Source organism: Sprattus sprattus (assembly GCF_963457725.1).
Source record: "Sprattus sprattus genome assembly, chromosome: 15".
Classification (NCBI taxonomy): domain Eukaryota; kingdom Metazoa; phylum Chordata; class Actinopteri; order Clupeiformes; family Clupeidae; genus Sprattus; species Sprattus sprattus.
The window spans coordinates 1,814,721-1,824,279 of record NC_137913.1 but is presented as its reverse complement, the minus strand read 5'-3'; positions in this window follow the sequence as shown (position 1 = coordinate 1,824,279).

Genomic DNA, 9,559 nt, shown 5'->3' with positions numbered 1-9,559 from the left:
GGGGACCATGACTATGGCTGACGACATGGACTATCAGAGGGTTCGATGATGCCTGACTTGAGCATGGCATGGACCTCCTGATCAGCAGCCTCCTGTTGCACCATGGGTAGGCGGCGGGGGCGCACTTTGATGGGCCGTGCCTCGCCAGTGTCAATGTGGTGCTGTACTAGATGTGTGAGACCCACCTCATCATCGCTGAGAGCAAAAGTGTCTTTGAATTCCCACAGCAGTTGCCACAGATTCATTTGCTGTTGGTCATCTAGACCAGCACAGTTTTTTCTCCAAATGTCTCTGATTGCCTCTGTTCGATCCCCTAGGTCCCTTGTCTGTTCAGACGGAGGCAAGACTGCATGGCCCCTGGGTAACACGGGTGGGCTAGACTGCATCATTTGCACCTGGGGACCAGTTGCTTCAGAATGCGCTGTTAAGCTGTAGGTAGGCACAATTTGTGTTACCTGTTGAGAGGGGGATGTCAGCTGAACACATTGTCCACCGGGTAGAACTAGCACCCCAGAGCCCAGGTTTACTGCACACCCCATGAATCTTGGAAAGTCGAGGCCAAGTATGCATGGGTCACGCACCTCTGCCACCCATGCCGTAAAAGTCACTGCTAAATTCCCCAATGTGAAAACAAAAGTTCCCCTACCTCTCATGGAGGCTGTCTCCTGTAACTGTTTGTAATTTTACAGAGGTCTGTTCTAAGACGGTCCCTTTTGGATCAACGTCTGATCTTACTAATGTGGCAGTGGACCCTGTATCCACCAGGGCTGAGCACGACACATTTCCTACCAGCACCGGAACATGGCACAAGTTACCCACCTCTGTCCAGCCCACTGTTACAACAGGGTCAGTCTGTACAAGTCTGTCCATGCACTCTTCCCCTTCATGCGAAAACTGCAGTCCCCGGTGAGTGGCTGAAGGGGTCCGTAGTGTCGGGGCTACCCGGACCCATTGCCGTTTCCCTGCTGGCCCCTCTCTGCAGGACAGCGGCGGAGCAGGTGCCCGTGCTGGCCACACCCCCAGCAGACAACAGGGCGGCGCTTGGTGTCATCCTCAGGACGGGCAGCCGAAGTCCGCACAGCACGCACCAGCTCGTCCACCCACGCCGGCCTCTGGTCTAGCACTTCCGACGCAGCAGCGACCGTGACAGCAGGAGGTGTTGATTGCTTTGTAGCACAAACTGCAGTCTCCCTCTCTATGGCAAGATCAAGCGCTATACCCAGGTTGGCTGGGTGGGCGAATTGTACATGCAAGCGTAGTTTGTCCGGTGTAAGGGCTTGGATAAACTGGTCGCGGGCTAGCTCACCCTGGAGGCAGCTGGCATATCAGTGTACGCGCGCCTGCTGAGGCTCTCAATCTCATAAGCCAGGACGCGGAGAGACTCACCCGGCCTCCTAACGCGATGTTTGAACTCACAACGTAGAGAGTCTTTCAGGTAAGATTCGCCAAAACGCCTCTGCAACGCTCCAACTAGAGTTGTATAGTCACCTCTCTCCTCCGGGCTTAAAAGTAGCAAACAGGCTGAAGCATCCTCCGTCAGCGAAAGGGTGAGCTGAAGGGCCTTTGTTGCATCTGACCAGTATGCAGCAGAAGCTAAAAGTTCAAACTGAGCTCGTTATGCTTCCCAGCTTCCCTTACCAGAGAATTTCGGCGTCTTCGGGCTTGCTGGAGCAAAGTGCAGGGCGCCGCCATCTTTGTGTACATCCGAAGCAACCTTGCGGTCGTGACGTAGCTCATCCGAAGCCCTCCCGTACTGCCAGTGGCGCGAATCAGTGGCACTGTGCCGCAAAGTTCCAAAGTTTTCGTCAGCCCAGGTCGACAGGCCATGGAGCTCCGGCAAATCCTCACACTCACTTTTCATTTTGGGACGGGCACCCATGAAGCTATCCATAATGCCCTCTGCATGGTAGCCAGGAACAGCCAAACAAAGCCACAACTCACGCTTTTAACTAGAAATAGACAGCACCAACTTACTATCATCTTCACTCTCACACCTGCACACGCACACACTCACGCGCACCCACTTAACTCCAACCCCTAAATCCCCCTAAAAGGCACACAACATTTCAGGAAACCTAACAGGCACAGAACACAATATCACAGGATAATACACTACATTTACATTTAGTAATTTTTTATTCAAAGCGATTAACAAGGAGATGTAAAACCACAATTACTACGGAGGCGAAGGGGGTAAAACCAGCGATCTGTTACATGCAAACCATGAGCTCTTACCACTGCACCAAAGTCACCTATTCGAAATTGTAAAAGATATCACATCTTAGACAGCCTATACACAGTTTCTTATATTGCTGTCGCAGCGGCTCCAGTGTTGGATTTTGCGGAAAAAAAATGAGTCTTTTTCTTTGAGTTTAGACTATTGTTCCGTAAAAAAAAATCATGATTTGGTGATCGACCTTTACTGCCTTTTGAAGCAGGACGTGCACGCGCAATTTAGCTGACAGGTTTAGCCTGGGACAAAATTAAGTATTTTAGCGCACCTCGACAGACCGGTATATCCTGTTCTCATTTAGCGAGCTAGATTATCTCATGTCGCGAGCTAAATGTATTAATTTAGCTTCAGTTGTACGCCGAACAGGCCCAGGGCCCTGACGTGCTTTCTCCTGTTTGTTAATGTTGTCATGTGCTTGTTGTGTTTGTCTTGTCCGGCCATGTGTTTCCTTTCTTTGTCCTGGGACTCCCCCCACCTGCCCTCTGCCACTTCCTGGTTTTTACCCTCACCTGTTCCCAATCTTCACCCTGTTTGTTTCCCTGAGTGGTTCCCCTTTGTTATTCAAGTTCAATCTGTCCTTTGTTCCGTGTTGGTTCGTCTGTTTTGTATGGTGAGGGCATCTGTCCTGTCTAGCTATGTGCTTCAGTGTGTTCTGTCTCTACCGTGCTTCTGTGTTTTGATTTTTTTTTGCCCTGCCTGTTTTGGACTCCTGAGTGGGATTCTTCTGTGGTCTGTGTGTTTTCGGATTGCTTGTTTTTTGCCTTGGACATTCTGAGTTCTTTCCTGCATCTGGTCTGCGTTTGGGTCCCTTCCTGCAATTCCTGACATAATAGACTATATTACTCCTAAGAAAACCCTCCAAAAACTACAGCGTGTTCAAAATGCAGCTGCAAGCGTACTTAGATAAACCAAAAAATACGACCACATCACACCAGTTCTCAGATCTTTGCACTGGCTTCCACTGTGCAAGATAATTTAATTAAAATGTATTTTATTGGTATACAAAACTCTAAATGGTTTGGGCCCAAAATACCTCCTAGATCTTCTCACTCCCTATCAACCATTTAGAACTCTTATGTCATATGGAAAGGGACTGCTAACTGTTTATAGAGCTATCACAAAACATGGTAAACCATCATTTAAATATTGTGCTTCTTATTCCTGGAACAAACTCTAAGAAACATTTAGATGTGCCCCAAATGTTGCTAATTTAAAATCAAGACTCAAAGGTTTCTTGTTTTGTCTGGCTTATTTACACTGATTTGCTTGTTACAGGAGTACCTGTCTAAACTTTGAGTTGTAGTTTTAATTAGAATTATTATGTTTATTATCATCTATCTGCTTTTTTTCTTGTTTCCTGTTATTGTATATGTAAAGCACATTGAGCTGCACAATTGCACGAAATGCGCTACATAAAGTTGCCTTGCCTTTCCTCTTACATATCTTACATTTTACTTCAGCTGTTAGAACATTTATGCATTGCACTTTTGAAAAACTTTCCATTGTGATAACTCTCACCTGAGATCGTCCCATAGCCTAGGCCTCTATTCAAAACTTGTCCCTTTCTGTTCCTCTTCAGGTTCCAACCAGGAAGTTGCACTACCGCCAAAGAACTAACATGCTTCTATACTGTTTGTTAGTTCCTGGACTATAGTCTGGTCCCAGATGAAGTTCTTCAATTCCCACACATGTTGCTTTCCGATACTATCAAAGGGTTGAAAAGGAATATTATCCCAAAGCGTCACGACTACATGGCATCGTTGGAAGACAAATGTAAGATTTCCGAAAGAGGTTGGTTGTCATACCAGCCCAAAAGGCTGTGCCAAATTGCGAGGGCGTGTACATAATATGGCACAGAAAAGGAGTGGCTTTACCGGACATCAATCCCAGCCCCCAGGCATTTCAGCCAAACTCTGCTGCGTGTGATGTGTCACTAGTAAAAACTCATGAGGTATAGAAACAAATTACATTATTTGTTATTTACAGTTTAAGTCAGACTGCATATTTCTTATTTCTCTCTAAAGGAAACGGATAAAAACACTTAGGTAGGCTGTCCACCAACACAACAGCTTTTGATTTATTCTGTGATTTTGTAAAATGTGTGTGTGTGTGTGTGTGTGTGTGTGTGTGTGAGGGAGTGGTAACAGGTTGGTCTTTACTGCTAACCCTTTGGGGAAAGGAGGCTGATTAAGGGGCGTCGGCCATAGACGAGGTCAGCCCATCACAGCCTCTCACTGGATTGGTTAGAGTCATCCAGGAATCTCATCCAATCAACTCTCTCTCTCTGAAACTTCCTGTGACATTGTTTCAGGAGCGATGTCTGATTTGGTTTGTGAGCGTAACCGAGTGAAACCTAGAAACCTGACAAAGTCATCCATCCTGCTTTTTGAGACGTACCAGTGCTCTTCTGTTCTCATGGCGACAGAGCTTTTGGAGACTACATTCTTACCTCACCTGACCTAACCTCACCTCACCTCTAGAATCCAATGGCAATGGTTTCAGAGCTCACCGATGCCAAATGAGAGCCACCTAGTGGACTACTTGTGTATAACTTTGGTATGTGTATCCTGTTGAAACACTGCAGCAAACAAAGCCTATCTCCTCCACCAGTGTGTAGCCGGCCAGACATCCACATTTATGTTAAAATCACCAGTGATAATAATCTTATCGTTTGTGTGAACAATTTAGTAGTCTGAAAAGCCTGCTAGAAAAGTGGAACATCGCTTGGGTGGCCTATACACAGTTACTGTCAGAACAAGAGGCTGGCACTTTAGAACTATGGCATGATATTCAAACAAGGTGAAATCAAATACATCAGTGTAGTGTAGCGGTTTCCCAGTTGCAATGGGTGACCTGGCTCAGTGTGTCACCCTGACCACCTTCCGTCACGCTTGCTTCTGCCAGCTGTTCGCCATGGCTCAGGCTGGTGAGGAGGTCCCCAGCAGTGGCCAGGGAGGGGTGGTGTGGACTGGGTTAGGATCAGTGGTGTAGCGGTCCCTGGAGAAGTGGGTATACTCAGTATATATACTCTTTATAAGCAGCCCATACAGCACAGGATAAACGCCCTGTTTTGAGAAGTGGGTATACTCAATGCTGACAGAAAAATAAGTGGGAATACTCCGTATACCTGCGTATACCCTGGACTACACCACTGGTTAGGATCCATACAGGGCAGAGTGGAATCAAGATGTCCAGTGTGTATGTGTGAGCGAGGAGGACCCACAGAGACAATGGAGTCATTGAACTGCTCATCCAGTTTGATCTGGTAGAGGTTCGTTAACCTGATTTCAAGTTCCACTACTTTCTGCCTGAGCAGGAGGCAGGAGTCGCATCCAGGTGCACCACTGAGGGGCAAAAACTTGAATTTATGTATTTTTGTTAGCTACTATGTCGCGGTAACTTGCAGTGAAGCAGTCAAACTTTAAGTTATAGCTGGTGTTTGCTTGATAGGTATGCGTAGGCTTGCTGAAATGCTAGCTGCTCAGAGTCAGAATTAGGACAGATTGTGTTAATGTAATGTATGTAATTGCAGGTTGTCTTTCCACCGCAAAAAGTTGAGAAGAAAGTTTTTTCCTTGTGTTAAAAAACATGTATTTAACAAATAATCTGGTTTACTGTTAGAATAGCCTGTCTAAAAACACTAAATAACTCATTGTGTTATAATAATCTGGTTTACTGTTTAAATAGCCTGTCTAAAAACATGGTCTCATCGTAAAGTATTGTGTGGACATATGCCTAAGTACTTTACACAGGGTTGGATAAAAGCAGTGTGTGTGACTGTGTGTGTGTGTGTGTGTGTGTGTGTGTGTGTGTGTGTGTGTGTGTGTGTGTTTGTGTGCGTGTGTGTGTGTGTGTGTGTGTACACTTCATTCCACACTCTGGCCTTTATATGTGTGTCTATTTGACGTGTGTGTATGTGGAACAGTTCCATCACCCTCCCTCACTTCTCTCCGCCCGCATGGCCCGTTTTTATGTTCTGTAATTCTATTTTTCCTGGTTCGGTGCGTCAGATGAGCTTCTGCTTCTCGGGAGTCAACGGAGTTAAGTTTACAGCGCCATCTGCTGGAAAGAAATGGCAATTAAGGACTTTGCTACTCACACACCATTTACATTGAGTTTTTTTAATGTATCCGGCTTCGTTCTCTGATAGGTATTATAAGTCTGATTTTCATAATTTGTATGGGATGAGCTAGTTTGACCAGTGCCTAAAGGTGTGACAGACGTGCAAATCTTCGGCTCACTCTCCCAGATCAGGTCCTAACCGACCCCACCGCACCTCCCGTCGTTGTGCTGTGAGTTTCGGGAAGTGCGAGACAGACCGGGAAGTTTCGGGCGAGTGACAGAGGAAAGAATGGGTCTCGTGTTTGGCGACAGGCGTGTTACAGGGATGCACAGTAAAGACAATAGACCACTAGTGTATAGTAGAAACCACAATTTTATCCTTTTTGGTTGGATTAAATAATTTCCTACATTCAGTCAATGCTTCCCATTGGGGTTGACTTTGATCTGTTATGGGAACAATGGTTTTCAAAATGTTAATTCTGACAGACCGATCTAAAGATGATAGAAGCTTATTTGTGTGAAGTAGGCTTGAATCCCCCTTCAGAATGAGTTAGATCAGAGACGTTATAAAGACTTGGGTTGGACGCACAAAAAGGACACTTCCCAACTTTCACCACAAGATGACACCATCACATCAAGTCTGCGTCTTTCCTCGGACAAATGTGTCTTGAAGACTAATCGGATAACGTCCTGAAGCGCTGCACAGGTTTGGGCTGGTCAGGGGGCGCGGAGCCAACACGGGGGCGCGCCCAAGAGGGCAGGAACGCGAGGCGAGGCGGAGCAGAGTTCAGCCTTGCCAACACATACTGGAGTGTCCGGGAACTACTTTAACTACAGAACGGACGTAAAGTTAACAACTTGGCCTCTTATTGGAAACTTTTGACTCGTCTTTCCCACTGGAATACTTCTGTGAACACTTACGGTAAGTAGTGGCGTTAGCAAGTTGTTTAGGGAGGGAAGAGAGGTGTTCACTTGGAGTTGGTTGTGGATTGGAATCGCTAACCTGTAGGGCAGATTTTACTGTGTGATCGGTCGGCTAACTCATGCTAACCCGTAGCCGCCGCAGGAGGTGTGTGTGTGTGTGTGAGTTTGTGTGTGTGAGTGAGTGTGTGTGTGTGTGTGTGTGTGTGTAACCCATGCTAACCCGAGCCGCAGTAGGAGTCTCTGGAATGAGAGGAAACCTGTTCTGTCGTGCCCGCGCGCCACAGGTGTTTCCGTCCTGACAGAGCTAATTCGCTAGTTTGACGTTAAACTGCAGTCCCATTCCCGTAGCTTGAAGGCATTTCTCCTGTTATCTTGAGATATTTGTATCTGAAGAGGACATATAGGCCTTGTCCTGTTTCGGCCATGGCATGACGTTAAACAGCAACAGGTATCGTTAACGTTAGCCTGCAAACCCAGACACTACATTAAGTTAACGTAGCTAATCGCTAATATTTAATTAGGTATTATGATATGCTAACTAACATTAGCTAAAGTTTCTCATAGTTGATTTATTGTCGGCTGAGCTTTGTTTGCTCATTGGTAGGTTAATTTGTGAAATAAAGCAGCCCTGTCGGCTTCAGCGTCTGTAATCTTGTCGTATAGAGGTCAGTGTGTGTCAGCATTACCTAGATTGAGCTCCGCGTTCGGTTAAAGAGCCAGTTAGCCGTAGAGCTAGCTGTGTAGGTAGATGTCTTGGTTATTTTAGAACGACATCATACTTTATTAACGTAATTTAATTGAACTACTAATGAACCTTGCTTACGGTTTAATGCAACTACTTGCCCATAACATGTTGAGGAGGACATAACTTCTTAAGGAGGTGGTAAAAGAACATGGTCTGGCTCAGCCAACACTTTCATGCAGGCAGGTGTTATATATTTCTCATTGGAAGTTCTGTGGGCTGCCTTGGAAACTGTCACCCTGTAATAACTGCTAGTCAATGTGACGTTGCTAACGACATAACTCCATCGCGCTATCCTGCCGGCCAGTCTTTGACAGGTCTGAAAAGCAGCCCTGGCGGAGGTTGAACCTCAGATCCGGTTCAGAGTTCAGAGCCGTCCGGAAGAGTCCACCAGTACCGGGCCTCCCCTTGGCTAGTATGCCGTAGGGATACTCGCGAACCTGTTGCACTTGGGTCTGGATCGTCACACCTCCGTCCCATCCCCCAGCCGGAGAGGTGAGGGGGCGGGAGAGGTGGGGGGGGGGGGGGGGGGGGGGAGGGGAGGGGAGGAGAGGGGACGCATTCCAGTAAGGGGAATTCTTTCGCTCAGGTGCTGTTCAAGCAAGTCAGCACAGGATCTCGCGTGTGTCTGGCCCTCTCGTTTTGAACGTTTTGAAGGCTCCCTAGATTTCCTTACCTGTCTGGAAATAGCTCTTTCTGGGTGCGTGGGTTCTTCGTTTGAGAGTTCCTTCACAAGGATAGCCCTCTTTCCTCAAGTGCTCGTACAAGCCTTATGCTATGTAATCCATAACATGAATTGTAAGTGTGTAAACAGCGATGTGTGTGTGTGTGTGTGTGTGTGTGTGTGTGTGTGTGTGTGTGTGTGTGTGTGTGTGTGTGTGGTGGGGGGGGGGGGGGGCTGTCAGAGAGAGACAGAGAGGAGCTACATGCAGTGTGTGTAAAAGAAGAATGCTGAGGTGAGCGTGGAATAGCAGCTGGTGTGTGTGTGTGTGTTTGTATGTCTGTGTGTGTGTCTGTGTCTGTGTGAACATTTGTATTCCTCTCCCCTTAAGAGGTGTATCTAGCACGAAGGACCCCCAGCAAGGCTATCAAGTGGAATTCCACCCCTGCTATACACATGTGTGTGTGTGTGTGGTAGGAGGTAGTTAGGTTCCGACAGTGATGGTGTGTGTGTGTGTATGTGTGTGTGTGTGTGTGTGTGTGTGTCTGGGGGGGGGGGGGGGTTCCTCAGACAGTGATGTGATGGTGTGTGTGTGTGTTTGTGTGTGTGTGGTGTTTACCTGAGTTGAGGTAGTCATTCCTTCATACCTTGTTGACATTTCACTGGGATACACGTATACGAAGGTGGTATCTCACTACTTACCCTAACCGGAGTACGAATGTAAACATTATGCTTTAGAGTGAGTTGCCATGGGAACACTACTAACAGGAGTACGTGAGCATTACATACATAACATAGTATTCATGATACAAACATACATAACATGGTATACATGTTACAAAATTGACACACAGATGCACATACACACACTAACACTAATCATTAGACACCCTGTATTGCATGTGTGGGTTTTCCTCTCTTTCTGCCTGTGTGTGTG